At 35.2% G+C, this 13,600-nt stretch overlaps 1 protein-coding gene across 3 annotated transcripts in view; it reads right to left on the bottom strand.

The window, feature by feature from the left end:
• The window catches only part of LOC100548295 (pancreatic alpha-amylase), a 236,878-nt gene extending 223,653 nt beyond the window's left edge, over positions 1–13,225 (bottom strand). For all 3 annotated transcript variants that reach the window (XR_014885356.1, XM_085232253.1, XM_085232254.1), the window contains exon 1: positions 13,112–13,225. The gene's annotated coding sequence lies outside the window, so the exon portion shown is untranslated. The remainder of the gene's footprint in view (positions 1–13,111) is intronic.
• Between the last annotated feature and the right edge of the window lie 375 nt (positions 13,226–13,600).

Here is a 13,600-nt window from a genome sequence, read left to right as displayed (position 1 = left end):
AAATGTACGTGCCTCTAAGGTAGAAATTGTAAAATCTTATATTATTACTAAACCTTGTAGCTAAAGGGGGAAAAAAATTAGAATTGGACTTCTGCAATGCAACTTTAACCTATCAGAATTACATCAGGCTCAGGTTTTCATGTTGGCAAGGGATACGCCGTAGCATGCCGAATAGGATTCTTTATCTAACTGTGACACCTGAGAGTGTTAAATTACAAAATAATTTTCAAGTCCAACTCCTAGAAAAACTGCCTCCACTTGGGTTAGTCGCAGTTCACAAGCAGGATCATTTTTACCATTTTAAACTTTCAGTGACACCATCTTTTAATATTTAAAAAAAAAAAAAATCTGTCTCCTAAAGCTTTTGTCCTGTGTTGTTGCTAGAAGACTTACACTTTAAATGTCAAAGTCTGTCAGGAATGAAAATGTTCCTGTGGGAAGGTGAATCAACTCTTGTATTAATCACTAAGGGAAAGAATGAAAAAGGAAAGCCTTCAAGTTTAGAGAAAATGAAATCTAGGACTATTAATAAAATAAATACCAAGTTCCGATGCTTGACTTTAAGTTCCAACAGTACATAACAGGATAGATCACATGGGCAAAGATAAGAGTGGAAGAAATTGTTTTATGGAGCCATTAAAAAAAAAGCAACAATGTTAATAAAGTGAACTGGCTTTAATTAACTACAACAAAAAGAATAATTAACAAACTAACAGAGAAAGTGTCTTAATATGAGGTGGAATTAGGATCTCTTATGTAGGAGACAGTTTTCATGACTTTATTGCTTTTTGTTTCTTTAAACAACTTAATGCTTCTGAAAGGCCACCCAGTGTTTCTCAAGGATGGATGAACCTATGAAAAGAGACTCTTAAGGAATAACGTTCAAGTTAAAAGGTGCAGTCTCGCTAACACTTTCCAGAACTGATGACAACTTTTTCTCCTGTCTTTATCCAAACTTTCTTCAGTTCTGCACAAACAGATGCAGACAAATAACTCTACTCACACAGTTATGATGGTTAGTTTCACTACAGAAACTTTAACAGTATTGAAAAGAATAAACTACTGTCTGAAGACATTACTATATATGATTGCATTTTAACAGCTTAGATTTGTTACGTTTTGTTATACCGCTTACTCTACATTTGATAAACACTACTGCATTTGAAATACTAGATATTTCACCTCTATTAATGATTATTTGTTCCTGGAGAATAGTATTTCTCATAAAAGATGGAATACCATGCTTCAGGTAACTTAGCGTACCAGAAAAATACTTGAACAGACTTTACTCACTAATGAAGAGTGGATCAAACCCTGAATGTTATTATTATTAAATCCTAACTGGTGTTAATCATCAGGATGAACCTCAGCCTCCAGTAGTATGATATTATCCCATCATAATTTTTAGTAACTTCATACCAGTTCAGTGCGACTGTGCCAAGAGGCATTGTCAGTAACAGCTCACAGAGAAACATTTGTATTGAATGTATAAACTTCAGATAAAACTCACTGGGAAGCTGGACATCAAGTAAAAGTAACTTCAGTGGATCTAGGCTTGTGTTTGAACATTTTGCAGAGCATAGATCATTCGCTGTATCATGCTCAAAATCAAAACAGTTCTGAAGCTAGCAATGGTTTCAAGCCTCTTCTTTATGAGCCATTGTTCTTTTCTTGATTCAGCACTTCCTATATTCATTTTAGCTAGGGACTGGTGCACCTTTCCTATAGCTTTTACAGAGGATATATAGGAGATAGGGTATCCGTAGTGTACACGATACTTTTTGCCACACATTTTTGAAAGGAGATAAGGTGGCAATTTTAACTATTTAGTAATGTATGAACTACGACTAGTATGTTTAATTTTTACAGGTGGTGTTTTCTTTCAGATCACTGCAGAAACTACTGCAATGTTCAATAATATTGATCTGTCCTATCAGGCTGGAAACATTTATGCTGTGGCAATCATCTTTTATAATAATTTCTAGAGATTATCAGTAGTTTTAATCCACTGAATATGAATTATAATCCAAAATGTTACTTTACATACATTTAATAATACTTGACAGAAACTGATTGATTTCTCTATGATATGCGTCTTCTTCTGAGAATGCTATATGATAAGCCTTGTTCTCTATAAAATTCAAACTGTATTCATATCATTTTCCCTTTCTTCTAATTTTTTCACTTGATTTTCACTACTAGCAGTCATATCATGTAGCATCTAGATAGCTACGTATTGATATTACTTCATTGCAAGCACTGCATAGATCCAGCTGTTGCTGTTGTGCTCTGAACTTTGTACCTTACATTTACTGAAAATACAATCCCATGCTTTAGCTTACACCTTAGATTATAGCTCAAAAGACAAATTTAAACAGTTTTGCAATAGTATTTAGAACTGAACTGGACTGCAAGTAGCACGGAAGCAAGTATTTATTTCTACCAGTTTCCTTAAGGGGGATGCAAGAAGGCAAGGATGGACAGGTAAGGGCAGAAACTTCTTTAACTGCTTCAACCAGATCTACTAGAGCTTGTTTGCTGGAGCTGCTGGTTACACAAGTGACCTTCCCACTCTGAGTTACCCTACTCCAGTAACCTGGCCCACTTCCCATATGCTATTCATTTTTCATCCTTTGCACTTTGGATACTTCGTAACAAACTTGTGGAACAGATATACAATGTGCCTTAGGATAGATCAATTCTTTGCCAGTTATCTGTTTGCCTTTGGTCTTCTATTATACAACTGCTATCTGGAAAGAAGGGAAGGAAAATGTGCTTTGAAGACCTGGAATATCCTGTACATTGACTGCAATTAAGTAGTGCCATTTTTGCTGTCAATAAACAATTACAGTGTAACAGAGCAAACAAGGGCAGAAATTCAGCTACATCCTCCAGTGCAGTGCCTAGGTGGTCACTTCATGAAAAACTACTCATGATACATGACACAAATTAGTTGGGATAAATACTAAGTTTTGTGATCACATGGGCAACCAACAAGGACTTGCAGTCTCAAGATGCAGGGAACAGCATCTGGGAAGTCATTTGTGTACTAAACTTACAAGCATACTATGAAGCTATATATCTTTCTGCTTCTCTTCTTAACCTTACAGAGATTTAAAACACTGATAGATATTTTACATCCTTGCTGCATTCTATGGTTTAATATTCACACAATACCTCAGACCACAGCACCAGTCACTGAGTTCACAAGATCAAGCTTTCAAACTTGGTTTTGGCCCAGCATATGGCAGAAGATGAGCTGCTGAAGTAAGAGAAATATGCATATAATATTTGCCTTAAAGAGACCAAAAAAAAAAAAAAATAAAAAAATTCTAGCTAATACAAGGTTTAAATGTGACCCTGACCTCAAAAAACCCTCCCAACTGATTAAACATCCATTAATTCAGTGTTTGCTAGAGTATAGTACTTTGGCAGGTATGAAAGTACATAACTGGACTATTCCCAAGGCTCATATATTATGCAAGCAGCACACAACAATGATTATAAGCTAAAGATCCTCCTGGCCCTCCATTATTTTATGGAAAGAGAAGGAAGAAAGGAAATTTTAGTCAGCAAATCTAGATGTGGCCTGACAAATTACCTCATCCATTGCCACTAACATACGATAACCAAGCTGAATTAATTTCTTTGCCACCCTGATCTCTTTTTCTAGTCCAGAGATCAAGGTCACATTACATCAGCAGAACATTGACCAGATGTGTATTACTCTTCATGAGATATCCTAATTTTTATTCTTGAGGCAGTAGCCTCTAGTGGCCCATTAACAATTATATATTATAAAGTCTTTCATACATTTCTGTTATTCACAGCTCCTATAAACTGCCTTTGCACAATGCTGTAATAGATACAGCTTAAGCAACTGACCTTTAAAGAATATTAAATAGCTGTGTGGCTAAAAGCAATTATCTCTGTGACTATTTAGATATACCTAAGTAATTTTTATTATTTGTAGTGCAGGTAATGATCCCTCTTGGTGCTCTGATGTACCAGATCATGGCTAATCTATGCCCACCATTCTGTCATACAAATGCAAACGAGTTTGTGTTGATATAAATACAAGACAAAATGAAATTAATGCCTTGTTATTTTCAAGCTTATACACACACAGCTAGTTGGAATTGTCCTTTTCTATTATCTAATTACAAAACCTTGAGAGATAAGAAGAGGGAGCTAAAAACATGAGAAAATGGGATATACATGCTCCAAAGTAAGTCATGAGTTTTCTGGGCGGCAGCTGCAAAGACCACCAAAGTCTACAGCACTCAGATTATCATTAGTGAGCACAGCACATCAAGAATAATAAATATCTAGCTGCAAATGGGTAAGCGCCCAAGGAGACCACTGAAAATGCCATGCATCTGAACCTGTGCAGGAAACAAAGCTATTTTATGTGTGCTAACTTAAAAAACAATTAAAGTGAAGTCAGTGAGCCAGAACTGTGAGCCCTTCGCTGACCCTGTATACTCAGTAGGACATAATTTCGCTGTCTTACTGGTAGAAGTGGGAAAACGAGCCTATTTCTGAAGAGCTCTCCTGGCCTTAATGTGAATGTGCAATTTGTTGATACTTTAGCAAAAGTTAATGGTTCTCCCTTTCTTTAAAGATTTTTAGGTATGAGAAAAATTTCTCCCAAATAATAATTTCATGTAGTACGAAAGCAAGGCAAAATGGAATAATACCATATAATATGATCAGCTACAGTGACATTAATTCAAAATAGCATAATTGAAAAGGTTGCAAACATTTCTTCTGCAAATTTTTATCCAGGATAAGAATGGTAAAATCTTGCTCATAACACAGAAAATATGTAGCCTGTAGTTCTGTTACAAGTTATCCTCCCAGCATATTGATTGCAGCCTAAAACTTCTCTGAATTTAGATTAAAGAGGGATAAAATTTTTCAGTGCTCTGCATTCCAGTATACACATTTTTATCTAACTTTCCAGGCAAATGTTCAAACTACTTGTGCAATATATAGAGCTATGTATGATTTTAATTTCTTCGAAACTTCAGAAATTAGCACTAAAACTTTCCAGCTCCTAAGCAAGTTGCTTCTACAATAATTGAGCTTTAAAAACCCAGTGTGGAAGGATATGTTCAAAATTGCCTGTTCAAAGAAATTTATGATTTTATTATAGCTGCATATTGACTATTCCTACAATAACCTGAAGGCAGAACCAAACAGTTTATTTATTCAAACTGCAAATGAAATTGGGCAAGAAAAGTAATTAGCAAGCAACAAAAAATAATGGAAAAAGAGCCATAAAAGCAGTTGTGAATTTATGTGGGTTGTCAGATAGTTAGAAAAATAACAGCTTAGATTTAGAAAGATCAACTTTTTACATACAGCCCACAGTATACACAGATTAACCATGAAGTTGGCTTTGAAAAAGCCCAGAAACCTTGGTTTACCCTGCACGTAGCCCAACCTCTTTTCCTATTTCTGTATGGAAACATTAACTCGGGAATGAAAGGTGTTCCCATACAGGCATCACTGGGGATAGGCTCAAACAGCACTTTTTTTTTTTTTTTCCTAAAGAAGCTAACTTTCATAAAGAAAGATTCCCCATATTTGTTTCATACCGATAGGCCACATTTCTTGTCCATGAAAATGCACCTACTACTTTGAGCTGTGCTGCCTAAGATGGGCCAGGGCCTGCTTCATTTGTCTCATCTCTCCTCTTATATCAGTCCTTAGTTAAAATCCTTCATCACCTTGGGCACAGCTATGTGTTGTACCCAGGAAGAACAGCTGATTCCCATTAACTGTCTTAACCTTCAGCTTCTGCATTATTTCTGAATCTCTCCAGATCTAGGAAGGGTTTCAATCTCTCGATTAGAAAACAGTTCCTCAAATTTGTAACTCATGTTTTGTTGAGAGAAAAAGTATTAGTCTCAGTTCATATTTTAATATCACATCCCCCCCAGACCCATTTAGTCCAATATGCTTTATACAGTCCATCTTTTACCTAAGCTCTTCAACCTTTTTATTCTAGTGTTTAAATCTGACCATCTCAGATATTCCTATGTGTTTAGCATAGCTAATTTCCAGCTCATTCTGCCCCGCTCAGTGTTGCATTCAAAGTCTTGTTCTAGTCAAAAGGAATCATAGAATCACTCAGGTTGGAAAAGACCTCGAAGATCATCGAGTCCAACCACAACCTAACCATACTACCCTAACAATCCTTTGCTAAATCATGTCCCCGAGCACCACATTCAAAATGCAATATAAGGTATAAATTATTATTTTAACGATCTAAAAGTTTAACTAGCAAATACAGTGAAGTCTTATTAGTAATACAATAAAATTGTTTTATTAAATCTTCCTAATGTCTACACACTGATTTGGTGTCATTCTCACTGAGGCACAGCCCGCTCCCTGCCCTATTCCAGGGTCACACATCAAACCCCTGGGCTGCACCCAGGCAGTTTGCTGTGCTCACAGGGCTGAAGGTGCAGCTGGGAGGTTGCAGGCATGAGGCCGTTGGACACAGGAAAACCAGCCCTGGCCAGCATCAGTGCAGACAGCTCCTTGGGTCCTGCTCTGCCATGATGAAAGAAGGCCTGGTGTGCATCAGGAGTGGCAAAAAATTCTATTTGCTGAACCATGCTAGGACCTTCTGAAATGACACTGTGCTTCATTAGAACTGTTTTATTTTCCCTGCTTTTACAAAGTTACTAATTTACAGTTTTACCCATGCTTCCCTCTATCCCCAAGATAAAATCCTATCTTTCTAAATATTTTCCTACTGTTTAATGAAGCCATGAATTTTGCAGTGTTGAAGGTAAAAGCACAAAGAAACAGCTGGATTATCACTTTGGCGCTTCATTTTTGCACGGTCACTTTGCTCTCACTGTGGAAAGAGAGTAAATGATGGCTATTACTATTTTAATGAATAAGCTCCCAGTGAGCATATAATCACCCTTGCAAAAATAAAAGGGTAAATTCTTATGCTTATTTTGGATGTTTATATGCTTTTAAACTGAATGTTCCTCCTATTTTACTAGTAGGGCATATAATTTGTTTTGTCTTGTGTTTCTTTTTCTTTTTAATCTGAAGCAGAATGCTCCCTAATAATGTAAAATCCAGGCTAAAACTCCCCATGCATTTATGAACTGTAACGTCAGACTTTTCAGTAAGAGCTGAGATTTCAGTAAAAACCATTATAGATCTTCCTGTCTTTGATTTTCATAAATTATGCTTTAGCCACCAGATGTGAATCAATGTTCAAAGGCTTGAAAATCTGTAACCAAGAGAATCTGAGAAAAAACGAGAAAGAAAGATCAAAAATGTTTGCTTCTGATATTGTTGTATGACATAATTAGGTGCAGCTCTATGGACTCATCATCTATCTATACTACCCTCTTTCACCCAAAAAAGAAAGGAATCAACCTGAATATTTTACTTCACAAGACGTTTCCATTAGAACACTAATTGATGGAATTAAAAATAAAAAAAGAATGAAATAAAAAAAATCAGCAGAATTGACACTGTATAGTGTACAGAAAACTGCAACATTCTTCCTGAGAAAAAAAATATCTTTTTTTTTTTTTTTTGAAATCTTTTTTCATTTCACATCATACAGTCATAGCATATTCTGAATTAGAAAGGACCCACCAGGATCAGTGAGCCCAATTCCTGACTCCACACCGGAATACTCCGACTTCAAACTCTGCATATCAGAGTGGTGTGCAACAACAAAAGATCCAGCCTCAGCTTTCCTGGTATTAGGTATAGCTATAGCATGGGCTGAGTGGTTATCTTCTCCACCTTCCTTTCTTGATTTAATTACAAGAAACATACCAGTAACAAATGAAGGAACACCTTTTCTTTCTGTCACTGCTGATAGGTTTAACATACTTTTGGTTTCTTATGACACACACATGATTTATGTAAAGCCACTCATGTAGTTGTGTTGCTACTGCTTTTTAAAAGTGCAATTGATCCCTTTTGCCAAAACACTTACAGATGGTTTCAGCACTAGATGGACACTAACTAGGCCATTACCCTTCCTTTTCCAACAATAAGAAGTACAACTAATAATTTATAACTGCTTGATAAATGTCATTCTACAGTATTATTAAGTAATTGGTGTTCATCAGCGATGTCTCGAAGGGTAAACGATTACATTCTTCAAAGTTCAAAGGGTAAATGGCTATTTAGCTGGCAGTAAAGAGATGCTGTTATTGGAAGAACAAGAAACTTTTCAATCAGCTTTACTTTGTCCACAGTGAAGTGTTTATTTTCATTATCCTTTTTATAGCCACTGGGAGGAATTTGCTTCTGACTTTGTTACCTATTAACATTTAAACTTAAATTCCACTGTGAAGTTTTTTTTTTTTTTTTTTTTTAAGGGCAGGAGGAATCATTAGCCAACACTTGAACCAGCAAACTGAGAGGTAGGTGCCATCTCTGGATGTATATGCAGGGCATTCAAGCAATTTCTAGACAAACCAACCTGGATGACTTGAGAATCATAGTACTTCAAGGAAACTAGCTTCACATTAGTTTGTTTTAGTTGTATGAATAAGCTTGTTTAGTCTCACTGATACAGAAGTAACTTCAGGAGGCAAAAGGTTTTCAAAATAAGGTTCCAGAGTGTACTTAAGCTCAGAAATATTTAAAATATGAAAAAAAAAAAACAGACTGCAGCTTGATTTAGTAGTAAATTCAAGCATCTGTACTCTGATTTAGTATTCTGAATCAGGTTGATAAAAACATTAAAAAGGATCTAACTGGTGATAATGAATGCAATCAAGCCATTCTAGAGAATTATGTTTCTGAATAAATGCCAATAACATGATTAGAACATGGTGAACTTATTTAATGTCAATGTCATGTCTTTATTAAAATACAACTAAGTTTTCATTTTTTTATGTGACTATGAGACATACTGCATACACAGTATGACATTATGAAATTAAGAATCACATAATTGCCTCAGAATAAGATGCTTAAATTCTGACATCTCATTTTGCTTAAAAATCTTTATATATTTGAACAGTATTTTAAACACTTTAATGTGCAGTCTCAATAGAATATGATTTGCAAATCTTTTTTAAAGACAATTAGAAACCATTTATAAAATATTTCAGTTTGTTATTACTGAGTTTGCATGGTCTTAAAAGCTAACTGGTGGCATTATATCCAGTCAATCAACATAACCTGACGCAGTGACCTAACAACCACAGCTCTCAATTCAAGACCACTGGCATTGAAGAGCATCAGAATACAGGGAATTATAAGCCCATAGTGTGTTTAAGTGTGCAGTATTTAGGCATTGTCCTGTCCAGATTTCTTCTTGTATAACCTCAAAATTCACTACAGAAAAGATTATTTCTCTAAAAAAGAAAATAACCTGAGTTCTACTTAATTTCACTCACATCAGTGAGAAATACTGTTCTAGAAAGCTAGCAGGAAATTTTCTAAATCTTCATTAGAATTAAAGATTCATCCAAAAGAGAAATGGAATTATTAAGTAGAAAGCACTTACCTAAAAAGCAGAGGGAATAGAACTATTCTAGTTCCTCTCAAAACATTAACAAAATTCCATTATTAAAGGGAAAAAAAAAGGAGAAAGAAAGAGAGAGAAGGAAGAGAGAGACAAGAGAGACACAACTCTTAAAAAAAAGTCTACAGTTTAAATGGCAATGGCTGCTAGGGATGTTGTCAGAGAGCTTGCAGCCAGGGGCACCTAGAGCAGTCTAGACAACAATGACCCACAGGTCAGCAAATGGTAAGTATACTACGCAGGTTTTTTGTTAAATTCAAAACATTTGAATTTTACTTCATTTTCAAGTGAAAGTGGTGATACAAATATATCCTTTTTTTTGTCACATAGATAGGAAAGATATCTAGTCAACTCATTTTTACTTAAACAAGGAAATCCATAGGCTCAAGACTACCCTTGCTGTCTGCAGAGGCAGCGTCTGGAGGGACAACTGAGGAAACTTTCAGAAACAAGACCAAAACCACTTCCCATTATTTCACATTCGACTAGCTCCTACAGCAAAATCTACCTGTGCCAAGTGGGACAAAAACATTTTGAAACCGCAGAGTCCTTGCCTGAGGGAACTGTCATAGGAAAACACAGTTTCAAACAATGTGATATTGCTTATGCAAGCTGAGACGCAAATATTAAAACTATTTCTCCAAATAACATACAATTGGAACTTCAAGGTTTGAAGATTTTTTATAGAGAACTTGCGTTACAATTATTATCCGATTATTTTCCCATCCAAGTTGGCACAGTAACAACAGAGCATAAAGGAAAAATATCATGTCATGGAAGCAGTGTGAGTGAAAGACTACATAATAAAGCATTTTTTCCTTAAAACAGTTCTCTATAGCTAGTACTCTACCAAAAAAAAAAAAAAAATAAAATAAAAAAAACAAGAAATTGTACCATTTGTCATGACTGACAGGAGACCGGAGCACACATACTAAAACAAACCATTACTGGATTAAAAATGCCGGCTACATTTCAAAGCTCCAATATTCTGGAGAGCGCTTAAGCAAATACACATGCTAAATATCTATCTATTCTTAAAAATACTTACCTAAAGTGCTCCTAAGACTAAAGAAATCCATGGAAAATTAAGACAAAAGTATCATAATACAAGCACTTATTAAAATAAATTAAGAAGAGCATATTTTGATGTTTCCTTAATCCATTCACAAACACAATCCCAACTATGCCTTATTTTTTCTTGTAGTCCTTAGTGGAGCAATTACTGGAGAAAATTACTATCTTAGAACACAGCTAATGGAAACATTCAATATGTTTCTCTTTACTGGGATTTTTCTCTTGCAAATACACTCAGTGGGGCAAATTCCTCATTTATCCTCCATTCAGTAAATCCAAATGCACGGAGGTATACTGAAATAATTTTGTTTTATACCACTGTAACAACCTTTACTGTTGGAAAAAATAGTGTTTGATTTACTATAGAAAGACCTTATCTTGCACTTTTAAGAATAAAACAAAATAGAATAGAATGTATAAAAAGGACGAAAAGGAAGCCCCTGCCCATTTGCTTGCCTTACAATGAGAAAAAAATTGTCTTCGGAGATTCTGAGACACAATAAGCCATATGAACCTGTGTAGAATTAGGATAAATTCGGTTTGCAAAATTACTCAACATATACTAGAGGATGTCTTTTTATTTTTTATATATTCTCAGTTATTAGTGCAGATGATAGGTCAGAGATTAACGTTATTCCTTCAAGCTGCAGATAATAAGGTAAAATAATGACTTCATTTTCAGATTCTATAGGAAACCTTCCTAGCGTGTAGGTCTAATAATTTTCTGGCACTCTAGAACCCTAGGGAATAGATGGACTTTATTCCTTGCCTGTGGTCATTTTACCCGGTTAAGGATTATCAAATTTGAAACTTAACCTCCAGTGGTTACTCAGTCACAGCTAAGGCCAACAATGCTTGGCAAATACATGAGAGCAAAACATAAAAAGTAGCTCTTGTTCTTTGCATTTCAACTCTTGTGGAAGGTAAGAAACCATAAAAATACATAACCATCCTGATTACAGAATTTGGAGTTTATACAGTTCTCAACAAAAAAACCATGCCTGTAATAAAAAGACCCAGACTGTATCTACAAAAGGAGTCAAATGACGTGTGATACAATAAGCATCATAAGTTGAAAGGATTTTCAAGGAAAGAAGGAAAGTCATTAAGATAAAATTAAAAACAGTGGGAAAAGAATACCCTAAAAAATAGATTTAATCATAAGGTTGATTGAGATGTCTGTGAAAGTTGATAATGAGAAGCAATAAGATTTATAAGTAAATTAGATATAATAAAAAGGTGTTAATTTTTAATAAGATGAGTTCTTATTAGAGACTAAAAAGAAATTCAGACTTTTAAAGTTTTATACTTCATTTATGAAGGCTTCAGAATTTGGTCTGTACCTGAGTCAATTTTATAGGCTTTTTTTTTTTTTATAATGATTATAAGGAAGTCTCCTTTCTCTGTAAGCTTGCAAAATAGTCTCAAAAAGTAACACGCTACCTATTGCCATTGGTTAATCACTCACGGCTGCGTGAAGACAATTTTGCTTCTAGAAGATGTAGATATTTATTTCTGTATACTTTATTTAGACAGCAGATGTTTCCATATCTATACAGTACTGCTGTTCTATTGTTGACCCAGATCCACAAGGAATCCACTCATCTTGTGTCAGGCCTGTGAATCTGTGAGGACTGGAAATTTAAGCACTCATTGGCTCTCATTGTAGCTCATTGGCAATGTTTCTGTATGACTGTCCTATCCCAGACAGTGGTTTGCAAGCCACTTCAAAAAAGGTGTATGACCTGTTGCTCAGCTGTCATTTCCAATACTATTAATCTACCACCACATCCAGCGCTCACATTTACCAGAAGGTTCTGCAAAACTCTACTCTGAAACCAGAACAGTGGCAAATAAAAATATAGACACTCAATAAGATTCCTACAGATGAAGAAATTAATAGTGAGTTGAATTTCAGTAATCAGATGTAAAATTTTTCCTGTTTCCAGCTTTATTTTTCCCCCCACTAATACTTCAATTCTTATTGCACACCATTTAGTCATTTATCGGAGCTCAGCTGATGTGATATAAGAAACAGTAACTTTTCCTAATCACTTCGTAGGAACAATCCCATGTATGCAATAACAGGGAAAAAAAAGCACCAATAAAACACTATAAATTCCCATTCTGGAAACTGAAGACCTCACCCACACAGCATCTAGTCCCCCTTATGGATCCTTCAACAAACAGGCAAGAAATATGCAAGAAAAAGAGGAGAAAAACGAACTTAATCCAAGGAATGCAAGAGATCTCTGATATAAAGTTAAACTGTGGTTCACAGTCTCAAACTTAGATAGAACAATATAATATTATATAATATATAATATTGATTGTACACAGAGGAAAGAAGAAAGAACATAAAGTCTTGGTGGTCAGAATATGATGGTGTTGTGAGTAGCCAAAGGCGAGCACTATCCAGAGAAGCTGTCATAACAAAAAATTCATCTCCCTTCCATGTCTCTAAAGCTGGCCAGGCAAACAGCATTTATCAGTATCAGTACTCACAGCAGTGAAGTATGATCCATGAGAAGCGATGTCTTTGAATCCTTCTGTAGCTCAGTTTCTCAGCCTGCATAGAGAAGGGTCTGGGTAGAGCGTTTTTTTCCCCCACATATTGCACTAGTGAACAGAAAACAACAAAAAAAAACATCACAATAACATTCTGCAGAGATAAAAAAAAATGGATTTTACACAATATGTAATTAATATACATGCTAAATCATATACAAAAATAAGATTTGCCAATTGGGCTATTTCTGCAATATCTGTAGTATTATTATGAACATGGCTTTGAAGTCATGCCATATGTAACAAGAATATCGATAGATCTCTGCACGCAGCCCAATCCAACTTACATCCAACTTAATCTTCTACATAGGTAAAAGATTTCAAGTAGTAACTAATCCTAGAAAATTTTTAAGCGACGAATTGTGCAAACACTTTATTATTGATCAGTAAAGTAACTTCAACATATAAGTTGCGTTAAAAAAAACA

The sequence above is a fragment of the Meleagris gallopavo genome, chromosome 10, assembly GCF_905368555.1.
Source record: "Meleagris gallopavo chromosome 10, MGAL_WU_HG_1.1, whole genome shotgun sequence".
NCBI lineage: Eukaryota > Metazoa > Chordata > Aves > Galliformes > Phasianidae > Meleagris > Meleagris gallopavo.
The sequence above is the reverse complement of the archived record's forward strand: the minus strand, read 5'-3'. Positions and strand labels throughout refer to the sequence as shown.